A 17,275-nucleotide genomic window follows, 5' to 3' on the forward strand; every position below is an offset into this window, starting at 1 on the left:
CAGCACCGATTCACCAAGTAGTAGAAATTATGGTCAGTACGAAAATATTTAAGGGCATGGGCGCAAATATTTTACGGCTATCCCTACTTGTTCTGTCTTTACACGGCAAACTACGTGTAGTAAAATTCTCACTGGTATGGATATGTAAACATTACTTGACAAATTAATGTCATCATTAACTTTAAAGAGATGACTTTTGAATGTTCTTTGATAACTGTTACTTGTATAATTGCATTATTAATTCAGTTAATTAATAATATGATAATTTTCTCATTAACTATGTATTCAGTTATTGTAATAATTTATATACTGTACAACAAAAACTAATATTCAATCGAGAAAAGAGGAAAAGTGTTAAAGTGATTTTTTAATAATATATTGCTACTATGGAACGCTTAAAATTTTGAACATCTTTAACAAAATACTTGGATCACGGAATATATATCCTGGTGTATTCTCTGCTTGGATCTTCCATAAATAATCACCAATAAATAACTTTTTATTAAGTTGACGTCTTAAATCAATCATTTATCAAATACACTATAAATATTGTTTAATCAACAACTCAAAACATTCCCGATGCCATGTCAAATATTTAAAATTGTCTTTCTTGTCACCATATTCTATTCGACTCAGTGCGTTGTATGACAAAGATATAGGTCTGGATCCCGCGTATGAAAAAAAAGTTGATTAATAGCAAGCTGAAAATTTGTTAATAGCTTAAGGGTGTCTAGTCGGACAAACTTTGATATATGGGAACACTGGAACAGGGAAAGTTTTAATTGTGGAACAGGTTAAAAATATGGAACGGTCAGACCACGAAAACGGCACATGTATTTTGTCCGACAGAACAGACTTAAACTCTTCGAACAGAGATTAAACTCTCATGCAAAAATCAGACTGCTATTTATCACCAAATGGGCGTTTTAATGAGTGGAACATGTAGAATATGTCAAACGACAGGAATTATGACAGGTGATAAATAGCAGTCTGATTTTTGCATGAGAGTTTAATCTCTGTTCGGAGAGTTTAAGTTTGTTCTGTCGGACAAAATAAATGTGCCGTTTTCGTGGTGTGACCGTTCCAAATTTTGAACCTGTGTGAAATTTAAACGTAAAATAAAAGACTAAATCATTATCGAGGGCCGAAAGTCTCTTAGAATAAATAAAAAGTTTCTTTTGAATAAGATATTTGAAATTAAAAATCACACTACATTTTCTCTTAGTTTTTCATCCCTGTAACTTATTAAAATAAACATTATATAAGTTTTCGGGGACTTTCTGCCCTCGGTAAGAACGTAGTCTTTCATTCTGCGTTTAAATTTTTCAAAAATACTTATTAGTTTTCTCAGGATTCGAAAAAAATGAATCCCATTTAAATAGCATTGGAGCCGAAACTATGTACCGATCCCCTTAAGCAATTTTAATCAGCGCTTAGGCATTTTTTCATATATCAAACATGGATTCACTTTTTCATTGAGCTAATATACTGCTTCTCCATTCGTCGGGCACTTATCTCACTTCCATAATTCTATTAAACAAATATGCGAGAAAACTTATTTCTGTCCCTCTAAACTGTCCACACTTCCCCAGGGATGTCGAAATTCTTTATTTAAGCAACTAAAATATTTAAAACTAATCTAAAACTAAATTTTTTTCTTGCTCTATATTTGGTCCATGCTCAGACTTTTTCTTTTTTTTTTTTCAAGATTTCCTGTTTATGATGCTCCAGTCGATTAAGTATTAGACAATCTCGATGTTTGCCTATAAATTGTTTATGTTAAGTTTTTTTACATTTATTTTTAGTTATTTTTTATTTATTTTATATCTATTATTTAATAACACCCTCTCTCTTGAATTCAAGAAATCCGTACTAAATTTCTTTTAAGTGAGTCTACCACTACCAACTCCATTGTCTTTTGTAAGATTTCCAGGATTTCAAGACCCTAACTTGTTTTTGTTCTAACCTATGCAGTCCCCATCCGGAATCCAAATTTTTTAGTATAAAAAAAGTTTTTTGGTCAGAATCAAGTGGTGATGGAATCAATTAAAAGATAAGAAATAAGGTATATGCAGAGCAAATGTACTTGAACATGAAAGGAAGTCGTAATATAATTTGAAGAAGTATGACCAGTGTTATTAGAAACACTGCAATTGAAATATTGGAAAAACTTCAGTAAAGGAGATTGAAAATAAAGGGACCTGACTGGTCAAATGAACTTCATGAAAAAATTAAAGGCAGGAGAAAACTAAATAAAAAGTGCCAATAAAATAGGTGAGACACAGATCGTGGAAACTATAAGGTCATCAAAAAAAGAAGCATTTAGAAATCTTCTTCTTATTCTTCTTCTTTTTGTATAGACATGACTACCTATCTGTTTTTTCAATGTGCCTCTAGTAAGTTGTCGTTCCATAGTTCCATCGTTTTCGTGGTCTTCCCACTTATCGTCTTCCTATTGGGGAACCGTCTCTCGCTGTCCTGACTACCCAATTTGTTGTAATTCGGCTTATGTGGTCATTCCATTCTATTCTTCTGTTTCTTACCCAGTTATTAATGTTATCCACCTTACATCTCCGTCGTATATCTTTACTTCTAGCTCTGTCCCATAGAGTCTTACCATCGACTTGGTTTTCAGGGTTTTCATCTCAGCTGTTTCGAGCATACTTTTTGTCCTCTCTGTGTCGGGTCGTGTTCCTGCCGCGTATGTCATTATTCGCGATGAAAAACAAAGTGTCTGGCCTCTGGTGGAATAAATTTGAACTACTATAAGTGATATAAACAAACCAGAAAATTGTTGATTTGAATGGAAATTGGGTCACTTTTTAAAAATTATTAGTAAATTTCAGCATATATGAGTATATTAAAATATTTTAAATCAAATCGGTATTGTTCTGTTCCTCAATTGAATGTTTGTTTATACCATTTTTATTGGCCATTTTCCTGCATTCGACCTGCCCTCTATATTCAGGTTTAATCTCGAATTGGTCTGATGACTGTTTTGTAAATTCTGCCTTTCATTTCTTTTCCGATATTTTTATTTCTCAATTTTGTGTCATTCAGGCAACCTACGGCTCTGTTTGCTTTATTTACTTGACCTTCCACTTCTATTTCGAGCCTTCCGTAGTTAGATAGTGTGCGATGCCTAGGTATTTAAACTCCATCAATTTTCTATTATCTGACCTTGCAGCTCCAATTTACATCTTATTGGATCTGCAGTTATAACCATGCATTTTGTCTTTTTTGAGGAAATTAACATATTAAAGTTTCTGGCGGTTATGTCAAATTGGTGCAGTATTCGTTGAAAATCATTTTCACCTTGGGAGATTAGTATTGCATCGTCTGCATAGCAGATTATTTTAAGTTGTTTTTCTCCCATTTGATATCCTTTTTTAGTTCTTACTTTTTTTATTATTTCGTCCATGATCAGGTTGAACAATAAAGGACTCAAGGAATCCCCCTGTCTTATCCCATTGCCGGCTTCAATTGGGTCAGTTAGTTCATCTTCCACTTTTACTTCTATTGTGTTGTTCTGGTAGATGTTTTCGATCGTTTTAATTATTCCTGGAGGTACCTCTCTCGAGTATAACAAATGGAAAACGTCCTTTAATGTGACCCTGTCAAATGCTTTCTTAAGGTCCACGAAACATAAATATGAAACGATTTCTCTTGAACTTGCCTCATTATAAATATAGCGTCAGTGCATGACCTTCCCGACTTAAAACCTTGTTGTTCTTCTGCTAATGGTATAATTTCATTAAATTTGTTTGTTATCACTTTGGTTGTTAATTTTAATGTTGTGTTTAATAACAAACCAATTTAAGACCGAGAGAGGTGTTAGACAAGGATGCGTGTTGTCACCTGACTTATTTAACATTTACGGTGAACATATGTCATGAGGATGGTTTTAGAAGGATGGGCCGGTGGAGTAACAGTAGCTGGTAGGAAAATCTCCAATTTAAGATTTTTTGATAACACTACACTTATAGCAGCAAATGAGCAAGAAATGTTTGATCTTTTGCGAAGAGTTGAGTACGAAAGCAATAAAGTTAGTCTGAAAATCAATAAAGCTAAGACAAAAATAATGGTCGTCGACAGATTCGACACTATTCAACTGACTAACATGTTATAGGAATACCAGATAGTAAACACCTTTATCTATCTGGGGTCTAGTATAACTAACGATGGTAACTGTGAAGCAGAAGTTCGGAGACGTATTGGTATGGCAAAAAATGCTATGAGTCGCCTAACTAAAGTTTCGAAAGACAGATCTATCTCTCAAAATATCAAGATGAGACTGGTGAATGCCCTTGTATTCTCAATATTTCTATACGGAGCAGAGACTTGGACACTTCGCGCATGCGAGCGCCAAAAAATTGATGCTTTTGAGATGTGGTGCTGGAGAAGAATGCTGCGCATACCTTGGACAGCTCATAGGACAAACGTTTCCATTGTAAACCAACTCAGTATTAAAAAAAAGGCTGTCCACAATATGTCTGCAACGAATTCCGCAATTCTTTGGTCACGTGGTTCGCAGAGGTGACGACAGTTTGGAGAGATTAATTGTTTCTGGAAACGTTCCGGGGAGAAGATCAAGAGGACGATCACCAACTAGATGGTCTGACCAAATAAAGCATTCTGCTGGAAACTCATTCTGCGAAGCTCTTAGAGCAGCTGAATGATAGAGACCAATGGAAAAACATTGATTTAATAAGTTAATTCCTCTGTAATTCTCCGGGTCCGATTTGTCTCCTTTTTTGAAGAGAGGTATTGGGATGCTTGAACTCCATTATTGTGGTATTCTGTTTTGTTCTATTATTTTTTGTATTAGTTTTAATATTTGTTTAGTTAGATCTTGTCCTCCGTACTTTAGGAGTTCGTTCGATATTCTGTCCTCCCTGGAGATTTTCTATTTTTTAATTTTCTTAATGCTTCCTTTACCTCTCCCTCCTCAATGTTTATTTCTTCGTTTGTCGTAACTTCAGGTGGGGGTGGTTCGTTATCGTCGCCTGTAGCAAATAGAGATCGGAAGTATTCTGCCCATGTTTCCTTGTGAATGTGTTTCGCTTTTATTAATTCGTTCATTTCCTTTCTTTGCCCTCTGATCATTCTCCATACTTCTTTTTGTGTTCCATAGAAATCGTGTTCCATCTTTTTTGAGAAACTCTGCCAGTGCTCCCTTTTTATTTGTCTCCTTTAGAAATCCTTACCTTCTAATTCATACAGCAACAGCAAAGTGATTATTTTTCTTCTTCTTAGATCAGGCGAGACTCGTTAATCTCTGGCATATGGTCGTCAGGCCTTTGTACCATAAGTTCTGTGGCCTCAGCGAAGGCTAAAAGTTGTCTTATTAATAGTTATAGGATCTCTTTTGATTCAAACCTAAGTTGACCAGAGAATTCCTGCCTTACATTACCTAGTTTTTATAGGTGGTTTCTTAAACGGCAATGTCCAGTCACCATTTTATTGACCGTTTTGATATCTCGTTCAATGAGGTTTATCAAACTATTCCAGAGTTTTTTATCAATATTGTAATGATACGCCGCGAACCCGCACCAACACTAGAACCGTACGAGTTCCACAATCCGCGCAGACACCCCACTCATTTCCACTTCTCCGAAACAGCACAGGTAGAGGGATACTTAAGGAGGCCAGCGAACGGAGATTCTCCAGTCTTGAAGTGACAGCTCTGTACTCCACTACCAGCCAAACGAAGTGAGCGAGGCAGGCCTACCTGAGCAGCGAGACGCCGTACTGACGTGATCTCGCAAACTGAGGCTGGTCGACTTGAGCAGAGAAGTGTACCGTGTTGAAGTAATGCGCGGCTCACAATTAAACGGTAGCAAGTGAAGTGAACGAGCTCCCGATAAATTTATATATTTTAATTGCGTGACTGTTTTGCAACTTACACTGCAGTGATGTGTAAGGATATTTTCGTTTTGTTATTAATTTTGCTTTTCCTTTGCAGACGTCTATCCGGGGGAGGACTTCGCTACAACGGGACGAAAAAGAGAATTGTATTTTGCTTTTATTTTTTTGATCTGTACACTATTATATTAAATATATTTATTTTGTTTTAACCTGTGTTTTACTGAGTCTGTCGTCTTGAAAGGATTACCCGTCACAATATTCTTGACTATTTTTTTAGTCTGGATTTACCCTTGAGTTGCTCTCCATTTCTTTTGATGATTCCTTATCAGTGATTTCTGAACCTCGTTTTTTGTAGCATCTTTAGTGATGCCACAGAAAGGTTCTCAACCTTTAAAAGTGTCTCTCGAGCCTTATTTTGCCAACATACCTGCTCGTTCGTTCCCATTCACACCTTCATGACCCGGAATTTATATTAAAGACACTTTATTGTCTTTTAGTCTAGGCTGATTATCGGAGAATAGGCCATTTTTGGGAAAAGTTATTTACCAGCAATTTTATTGCTGGAATCGAATTATAAGATCCTATATATTAATAATATAGGTATGCAAAGTCCTCAGATAGTGTGCTACTTTTTTTATAAACAAAATGGCGCCCGAAAATCGTGTTTTTTTTCAATTATTGCTCTATAACTCCGAAGATTTTAATTTTACAACAAAAACACCCAAATAAAAATTCACCGTGATTAAATTCTGCATAGAGACGTGTTTTTCCTGATCTGCTCGGATGAAAATTTTCCTCGGAAAATGCGGGTTTTCCCAACAAAATCTTTAATTTTCAAATAAAGTTTTAGGTAAGTAATTATCTACCAATAATTAAATAATTTGGTGGCTTAAAAGCCTTCTTGGCTTAGATTATAGTTCCAGAAGCTGATGAAAATTAAACGAATATTTTAGCAACAATTCAATTGTTAATTAATAATTTACGGCCGCAATAATAACCAAAATAACTACGATACACTGATCAAACTTTGAAATCTTATAAAGATGAGATGCCTATTTAACATTTTGTCGACAAAATATAAATTTTTTATTTTTTTGCATTATCTTTAAATGTTTTAAAAAAAATAGTTATAAACAAATTAACGTTTCTCAGAAAGTTTTTCTTATATTGTAATTTTAAAAAATAGCTAAAATGCGCATTTTAAATATATTGAAAATGCATGCTTTAATACTTTTTTGCAACTATTTTCAAAAAAGTTATGAAACAGCAAAGTAAACATACGATTGCTACGGTGTTTATAATTTTTTTTAATTCTTTCAAAGAGTTTAAAGTACAAGCTAATTATTCACAAAAAAATATCGATTATCAGTTTAATGCTTATATTTTAATTAAAGATTATAAATATATTTTTTTGTAATTTACACGCGCGAAAGTAGAATAATACAGCACTGTAACTAAAATTTTCACTCGGAGCGACGACGGGCCGCGCGAGACGTACACTTTTATAAATAATGCATGCTGCGTGTCAGTCGCTTCGAGTGAACATTTAAGCTCCGACTCTGTATCAGGCCTACTTTTGCGCTAAAAATTACAAAAAAAAGTATTTTTAATCTTTGATTAAAATATAACCATTGCACTAATTTTTGACATTCTTTGTGAGTAATTATATTATACCATAGACTCACTTTTAAGCTTTGAAACAATTAAAACAAATTATAAACAACGGAGAGAACGTATATTTATTTTGCTGTTTCATAACTTTTTTGCAAATGGTTGGAAATTTTTTTTAAAGCATTCATTTTCAAGACCTATGAAATACGCATTTTAAGTATTTTATAAAATTAGAATATAATAAACAATTTCTGAGAAATGTTCATTTTTTTATAACAATTTTTTTTAAACATTTAAAGATTATGCAAAAAAATGAAAAATTTATATTTTGTCGACAAAATATTAAATAGGCATCACACCTTTATAATCTTTCTAAGTTTAATCAATGTCTCATGATTATTTTGGTTGTTATTGCGACTGTAAATTGTTAATTAACAATTGAATTGTTGCTAAAATATTCGTTTCATTTTCACCGGCTTCTGAATTTATAATCTATACCAAGAAAGCTTTTATTTCACAAAGCTATATAATTATTGATAAATAATTACTGGTCCAAAAAATTTATTTGAAAATTCGAGATTTTGTTGGGAAAACCCACATTTTCCGAGGAAAATTTTCGTCGGAGCCAATCGGAAAAAACCTACTTCTATGTAGAATTAAATTGGGGTGAATTTTTATTTGAATGTTTTTGGTGTAAAGTTAAAATCTTCGGAGTTATAGAGCAATAATTGAAAAAAATAAGATTTGTCGGCGCCATTTTGTTTATAAAAAAGTAGCACACTATCTGCGGACTTTGCATACCTATATTAATAATATATAGGATCTTATAATTCGATTCCAGCAATAAAATTGCTGGTAAATAACCTTTCTTTGTACTTTACTAAGAATACCAGCGTATTATAACTATTTTTTTTTTCAAAATTTAAAGATTATGCAAAAAAAAGAAAAATTTATATTTTGTCGATAAAATATTAAATAAGCATCTCATCTTTATAATCTTTATAAGTTTGATCATTGTATCATGATTATTTTGGTTATTATTGCGATCGTAAATTGTTAATTAACAATTGAATTGTTGCTAAAATATTCGTTTAATTTTCACCGGCTTCTGTAATTACAATCTATACCAAGAAAGCTTTGATGTCACTAAGTTATTTAATTATTGATTAATAATTACTTACCTAAAACTTTATTTGAAAATTAAAGTTTTTGTTAGGAAACCCCGCATTTTCCGAAGAAAATTTTCGTCGGAGCAAATCGTGAAAAACATATCTCTATGCAGAATTTAATTGCGGTAAATTTTTATTTGGGTGTTTTTGTTGTAAAGTTAAAATCTTCGGAGTTATAGAGAAATAATTGAAAAAAATACGATTTGTCGGCGCCATTTTGTTTATAAAAAAAAGTAGCACACTATCTGCGGACTTTGCATACCTATATTATTAATATATAGGATCTTATAATTCGATTCCAGCAATAAAATTGCTGGTAAATAACTTTTCCATGAATTTTGCTAATTAGCCCAGAGTATTTTGACAGGTTGTTGAGGAGATCTTTGCAGTTTCTCACCAGTTTTGATTTCGTGAGTAGGTTCTTTACTTCCAGAATAGCCGCTTGGCTATCAGTGTAAATAATGTTGATTCTCTTAGCTTTAGGGTCTTCACCAATGATTTCATCAACGTATGCCACCAAAGCAAAGACTTCAGCCTGGAACACAGTTGTATGTTGACCTATGCTGTAAGATTTATTATAGTTACATGTTTGTCGAAAGACTCCTGATCCACTACCATGGGCAGTTTTACAACCAACAATGAACCATAATATCCCCATTAATATTTGGGACTTTTTGTTTTCTAGTTGGTATAATTGTGTTTTAGTGAATTAGTTCTGGTGTCATTATATCTGAGTTCATCATAGAAATGGATAACAGCAAAGGTCATCGAAATAAAAAACAAGCGGATATTTTCTTTTAATATTTAAATATTTAAAGTTATATTTAATAAGATTCTTAGTTTCAAATAAGTATCAATATTGCTGCATAAACATCCGTTTATGCAACAATCAATAAAAAAATATTTTTTTACTTCACTTAAACTGCAATCGATTGAAATATCTTTTATTTCAAACACATATTAAAAGATTTGTATCTATAAATACGTTCGCGTAGGCGGTAAAATCTAGAAGAAAATTTTCTATAAGCATTGTCTTCATTGTTTTAACGAGGCTAATAGGAAAATTGTCGTGTAATTAGATTATATAGTTATACGTTTTAATATTCAACTGTTTATATCCTGCAGATACGATTCAGTTGATTGTTTTGTACAATAATAATCGAGAAATTACTTATGGTAGGGGAGCCCAAGCGAGGATTTTTGTATCGATTTTTGTATGATTTTTGTTTTGAAGTATCAATATTGCTGCATAAACATCCGTTTATGCAACAATCAATAAAAAAATATTTTTTTACTTCACTTAAACTGCAATCGATTGAAATATCTTTTATTTCAAACACATATTAAAAGATTTGTATCTATAAATACGTTCGCGTAGGCGGTAAAATCTAGAAGAAAATTTTCTATAAGCATTGTCTTCATTGTTTTAACGAGGCTAATAGGAAAATTGTCGTGTAATTAGATTATATAGTTATACGTTTTAATATTCAACTGTTTATATCCTGCAGATACGATTCAGTTGATTGTTTTGTACAATAATAATCGAGAAATTACTTATGGTAGGGGAGCCCAAGCGAGGATTTTTGCAGTTACTCGAGCGCGTCAGAAAACCACATGGGGAGAAACCCTGCAAATGTACCCTTTCCATATATTGGCTCTTAATATAGGGGACTTATAAAAACTCGAAATCATCTCATTAAGTGCATGGTGAAATTTTAAAGCTGTTAGAGGCACACCAAGTCAGAGCTCTTACGAAGTTATTCAACAACATATATGAGACTGGTTACTTACCAAAAGACTGGCTACTATCAATATTCATTCCACTTCCCAAAAAAGCCAACGCTAGAAAATGTGAAGAACATAGATTAATTAGTTTGATGAGCCATGTACTTAAAGTACTCCTTACTATCATTTACTCGCGCATATACACTAAAATGTTCTTTTAAAAGAACAGCTGGGTGAAGTTCAATTTGGATTCAGAGCAGGACTCGGAACGAGGGCAGCACTTTCAGCTTGCAAGTTCTAATACAAAGAGTCAGGGATGTCAACTGCGATGTGTATGCATGTTTCATAGATTTAGAGAAGGCATTTGATAAAGTAACACATGAAAGCTGTCCGAAATATTCACAGTCGAAAAAGGAGTTAGGCAGGGTTGCATACTGTCACCCGCATTATTTAACAAATACTCTAAAAACATCTTTAGAGAGGCCTTGGACGAATCAGAAGATGGTACTGCAGTAAATGGACAACTTATAAATAATATTAGATATGCAGACGATACAGTATTGCTGGCACTGCTGGCAGATAGTGCGCAGGGGCTCCAAAGGATCATGGATAACGGTGTAGAAGCATGTAACAAATACGGCCTAAAACTAAATTGCAAGAAGACAAAAATAATGATCGTTAATAAGAACACCAACACAAACGACCTATGACTTTTTTGATGTCATTTTTTGGTCATGTCATATACCTATTTGTTCTAGTAATTGGTAAACACCTACTTTGGTATTCTCATTTTGTTCGTCCTTTGAGCATTGAACTTCTATTATGGATAAATTAAACACATGAGTGGCTATTTTAATTATTAAAAACATTAAAAAGCATACCGTTTGTAAGGTTAAGTGAAAAAACTTTTGGCCGAAAGTCCAGTTATGAGAACCAGTTCTGGTTCTACAACTGGTTCCAGTAATTCTAATTACTAATAAGTTTAACAAATGATACCATATCCAACCTCACAAATTTGTCAACAACCATGATTGACGATCACCAATCCCAAAACAAAACATCATACTCCTGTAGTGCTTAATAACACTTCATATTCACTTCCCTTCTAAGAATCAAACCATTTTATTTAATGCGCTACCTGCTACCTACACGGAATATTTTATTTTCATCAAGACTATCAAATCACAGAATATGTATTTATCTGTCCAGCGAATCCTTGGTTGAAAATTTTATGTCCAGTCCAGCAGAAATAACAATTAAAGGCGATAATCTAAAAGCAAGAAGATTGATAACTCCGAACGAAAGACTTACTATCAAATGTTTGCCCTTCTGTTCTACATATTCTAATAGAGAATGAGTTAATTAGATTAGCTCTTAAATTATTGTCACCTTTAACCTTCCTTAGAATCGGTAGCCAACTTCCAGAATTTCAACACGTCCTCAGTTTTAGAAGACAAACTTACATTCAATCACTTGTATATATAGACCTACCTTCTTCCTTACTAATTACATATGAACAAACTTCGTATCGCATATTTTTAAGTTTAGATAAACCTTCATATTTTATTTGTAAGAAAACAGATCACATTGCATCAAATTGTTCAGGTCATAATCAACAAAATGATTTCACTCTTATCCACCACCAACCGCAACAACCACAAGAATCCTCCCAGTCTAACCCGTCACCCTTAGAAATGGAACCAGATCTTCCAGTCAGTAATTCTAAACCTGCCGAACCTTATTCACTTAACCAACAAACAGATATTAATTTAATACTTCCCGTACTTATGGAAACTTCTTCTTCTTCTTTAGGTGCCGTGTCTGTATTCAGACGTTGGCCGTCATCATGTTTACAATTTCCTGAAATCTCTCTCTATCGGCTGCTGCGCGAAATAATTCTTCTACTGTGCAGCCACACCATTGTCTAATATTACGCAGCCATGAAAGTTTCTTTCGACCAATCCATCTCTTTCCCTCCACTTTTCCTTGTATTATAAGGCGAAGCAGATGGTATTTAGGTCCTCTAATTATATGGTCGAAGTATTCTGTTTTTCTCCTCTTTATGATGCTTATGAGCAGACGTTCCGAATTCATCATTTGAAGAACATCTTCATTGGAAGTGTGTGAAACCCACGATATCTTTAGGATTCGTCGATAGCACCATAATTCGAATGCTTCTATTTTGTTTAGCATTGTGGTTTTTAACGTCCATGTCTCACAACCATACAATAGGATAGACCACAGATAACATTTCAGCACTTTTTTTCGAATATTCATCGACAGGTTTCTATTACATAAAACGGGTTTCCAGGTCATAAAAGCCTTCCGTGATATTTCGATCCTAGTTATTATCTCTTCATCAGAGTCACAATTTAAATTTAACCAGCTGCCAAGGTACTTGAAATGATTTACCCGTTCTAACTCCTCTCCATCAAGAGAAAGCTGACCTTGATCTATATTAATCTTTCCAACTACCATCCACTTTGTTTTTGAAATATTGATTTTAAGGCCTCTCCGATAGCTTGCTTCACTGACTAGATTTAGTAGTGTCTGAAGATCTTGTAAATTTTCAGCAAGAATGGCTGTATCGTCAGCGTATCTAATATTGTTGATTACTTCTCCGCCTAGCCTTACTCCCTCTTGTCTGTCATCCAAAGCCTCCCTAAAGATTTCTTCAGAGTACAGATTAAAAAGGGTGGGTGATAAAACACAACCTTGTCGTACTCCACGTTTTATCGGCAGTTTTTCAGTACGACTGTCTCCAATTTGGATAGAGGGTAGTTGATTGTAATATAAGTATTTCAGCAGTCTTATATTGTAGTGGTCAAGTCCTGCTGCCTGCAGGCAATCGAAAAGTGTATCATGTTGTACTCGGTCGAATGCCTTCTCGAAGTCGATGAAACAAACATAAACGTTCTTTCGGAATTCACAACTTTTTTGTAATAGAACGCGCATACAAAATAGTGCTTCTCTAGTTCCTAGACCATTTCTAAATCCAAATTGCTTATTACCCATTCTAGTTTCGCACAGAAGGAATACTCGGTTTTGTATAATACGTAAAAGTATCTTAAGTGTGTGACTCATCAAACTGATTAGTCTAAAATCGCTGCATTTGGTGGGCCTCCTTTTCTTTGGTAATGTTATAAACAGTGACTCCAACCAATCATCTGGTATTTTTCCTTCGTTGTAAATTTTGTTAAAGAAAGTAGTCAAGTAGGTAATGTTTACCTCATCCAAAAGTTTAAGTAGCTCAACAGGGATTTGATCTGGTCCAGGTGCTTTATTGTTTTTGGCTTGTTGTATTGCTTTTATGACTTCTAACTTCAGTATACTGGGACCTCTGTCTAATTGGTTGTCACAGGTAGTATTTGGAGCATTTTCTCGAGAAGCATCGTCAAAAAGGTCACTGATGTATCTCTCCCATTCTTTGCACTGTTGTTCGTGATCACAAATTTTTCCGTCTGCGGTTTTAAGTACGTGAGCATTTTTCTGTTTTCTAATTCCGGAGGTATATTTAAGTTTCTTGTGGAGGTTGAAACTGTCATGCTTTTTTTGGAGGTCTTCTATTTCTTTACATAAATTCTCGATCCAGGATTCTTTGGCCTGTTTAATTTTTCTTTTTATGAGTTTGTTAATTTCACGGTATTTGATAATATTTCTATTTTTGTCGAAATGGTCGTATGGAAACTAAGGTATATCTAAGAATCAGTCAACGACCAATAAGAGAACAATTTCGGAAATTAATACTACTCCATCTCCCACTGAAGAATTAAATAAAGAATTTATAATACCAAAACAAACCAAAAAGAAACAAAAAAAGCAACCTGAAGCTACCACATCAATTCAGGAAATTTCTGATGCCAACAAAAACAATATTTCAAAATATGTCAAATAATTCTAACCTAACATATCGTCCTATTAGAGGTAAAACTCATTAACTACACTTTTCAGAAAGTGGAGAAACATCGATTTAAAGGTAGAAATTGTTTTTTAAATTCACCTGACTTGAATATTGGAATTTTTTAATGGAACCTTAAAGAATAAATAAAAACAGATATTTTAGGCCATATTTCGTCACAGGAACTATGATACAATCAATGTTAGATCAATTTTTGTACTTAATGAGTTTTTCCATGAACACAATTATTGGACATTGATATCCTATTAGAGGTAAAACTCACTAACTACACTTTTTACTTGATTAGTTTTTCCTTAAACACAATTATTGGATATTAAGAAGTTAATGAATTTGTCTCCATAAAATTTTGCTGACTTACAACAAACGAACTATCAAAAAGAACAGTCTATTATTTAAATAAAAAAATATGAAAAAAAGTTTTTAGGAAACGCTTTTCTTTAGTTCCGGGTGATAAAATTATAAATATTAAAAAATCTACTAAAAAGCAAAAAATAAAAAAAATTGAAAAAATCCAACACATTCGTCAAAGAAAAGCGTGGGACGTCTTCATCGAATAAACGGTTTTCGCCCCACGCTTTTCTTTAACGAATGTGTTGGATTTTTTCAATTTTTTTTATTTTTTGCTTTTTAGTTGATTTTTTAATATTTATAATTTTAGTCACCCGGAACTAAAGAAAAGCGTTTCCTAAAAACTTTTTTTCATATTTTTTTATTTTTTACTTTTTAGTCTTACACTTTTCAAACATTAAAATATATCGTCATGTTTATTAAAATATGTATATAAAACATATGATATACAAACAAAAAGTAGTCGGAATCGGCAAAAAAATTGAAATTTCATTGTTTATTTGTGAAGCATAACGTAAACAATTAACGTAAAAAGTGAAATTATGTATAGTTCATATCATTAGCTACAATCCGTAAAAATTTCAAATTTCTAGATTGTAAAAAACAAGAGAATTTAAGCATTTTCCATTAAAATCGTTTTTTTTTTAACAATTATTAAACATAAACAAATTTTTTTTATTGACTATTCGTGTATTGTTCCCGCGAATGCATGTCTGCAAATTGTCATTCATTTGCATTTATGAAAAGGCAGGCAAATTGACCTCTAAAGATTTGACGCAAACTATTGAACTAAAGAAAAGCGTTTAAAAAAAGAAGAATGTGTGTAATTTATTAAATTTAAATTAAAATACATTTTACTGCTGTCATAAACCAGACAAAAATGTTTATATCACAAATAATCATTACCTTTCGCTTAAATTGAATGTTAAATCTTCCAAGAGGCAGGTGGCTGGCGGGAGCTGGCTTGAATATTTAATTTAATCGAAAAGCAATGTTTATTTCTGTAATACACATTTTTTCTGTTTACGGGCAACTGTAAAATGTATTCTGAGTTAAATAAATTACATACATTCTTCTTTTTGTCAAATAATTTAATTAAAAAATTATTTTTGGACACCCTGTACAAATAATTATATAAATTTTTACATTACTGAATAAAGAATTGAATAGCCTTTCAAATGAGCTATCGCATGTCCCCTATTCTCATTTAAAAAAAATCATCGATTACGTCATCGCGCCCAGATGGATGACGTCACTAGTATGATACATATGCCAAAATATCGTAATTTCAAAATAAAAATCGACCTCTTTCGAGATTTTTCCTTAAAGTCGCCTTTTTACGAAATAACGAATTTATTCCTTTCATTTGCATCGTACTGTATAAACAAACATATGAGTGTTCAAAATTTAAAACTTTATTGTTTATTTATGACGCATAACGTAAAAAATTAACGTAAAAAGTGAAATTATGTATAGGCTATATCATTAGCTACAATCCGTAAAAGTTTCAAGTTTCTACATTGTAAAAAACAAGAGAATTTAGGCATTTTTCCATTAAAATCGTTTTTTTTTTATTTAAACAATTAATAAACATAAACAAAAATATTTTTTTTGTCTATTCGTGTATTGTTCCGCGAATGCATATGTCTGCAAATTTTCATTCATTTGAATGGAAGAAAAGGTAGTCAAACTAACATCCAAAAATTTGACGCAATCTATTGAACTAAATAAAAGCGTTTAAAAATCATCGATTACGTCATCGCGTCCAGAAGGATGACCTCACTAGTATGACATATATGCCAAAATATCGTAATTTAAAAATAAAATCGACCTCTTTCGGGATTTTTCCTTAACCCTGGATTGCTACACTTATTTTCTAAACTCAATCTGCTACATCGAGGTACAGTGGTACCCCAAATAAAATCGACCTAAAATATTTATATATGTATGTTTTAAGAACTTATGACAAAAACAATCTTAAGATAACATGCTAAGAATTTATTTTGTATACAAAAATATTTTATTATATTATTATTCACAAGTTTATTTTCATATTTTCTACACCCACTACTGCAAATTGGTGTAACTTACAAACAAGGTTGGGGTACAAGTGTACCCCAGGTAGCATTTCACGGTTCAAGTTGCCTTTTTACGAAATAACGAATTTATTCCTTTCACTTGCATCGTACTGTATAAACAAATATATGAGTGTTCAAAATTTAAAACTTTATTGTTTATTTATGACGCATAACGTAAACAATTAACGTAAAAAGTGAAATTATGTATAGGTTATATCATTAGCTACCATCCGTAAAAGTTTCAAGTTTCTGCATTGTAAAAAACAAGAGAATTTAGGCCTTTTTCCATTAAAATCGTTTTTTTTTATTTAAACAATTAATAAACATAAACAAAAATTTTTTGTTGTCTATTCGTGTATTGTCACCGCGAATGCATATGTCTGCAAATTTTCATTCATTTGCATGGAAGAAAAGGTAGTCAAATTAACATCCAAAGATTTGACGCAATCTATTGAACTAAATAAAAGCGTTTAAAAATGAACAAAAGTTTCGTTCTTCGAAAATAAATGCAATTCTTTCGTCATTTATGACAGCCACAAAAGTCGCCTGCTTAATTG

This window comes from Diabrotica virgifera, chromosome 1 (genome assembly GCF_917563875.1).
Source record: "Diabrotica virgifera virgifera chromosome 1, PGI_DIABVI_V3a".
Taxonomy (NCBI): domain Eukaryota; kingdom Metazoa; phylum Arthropoda; class Insecta; order Coleoptera; family Chrysomelidae; genus Diabrotica; species Diabrotica virgifera.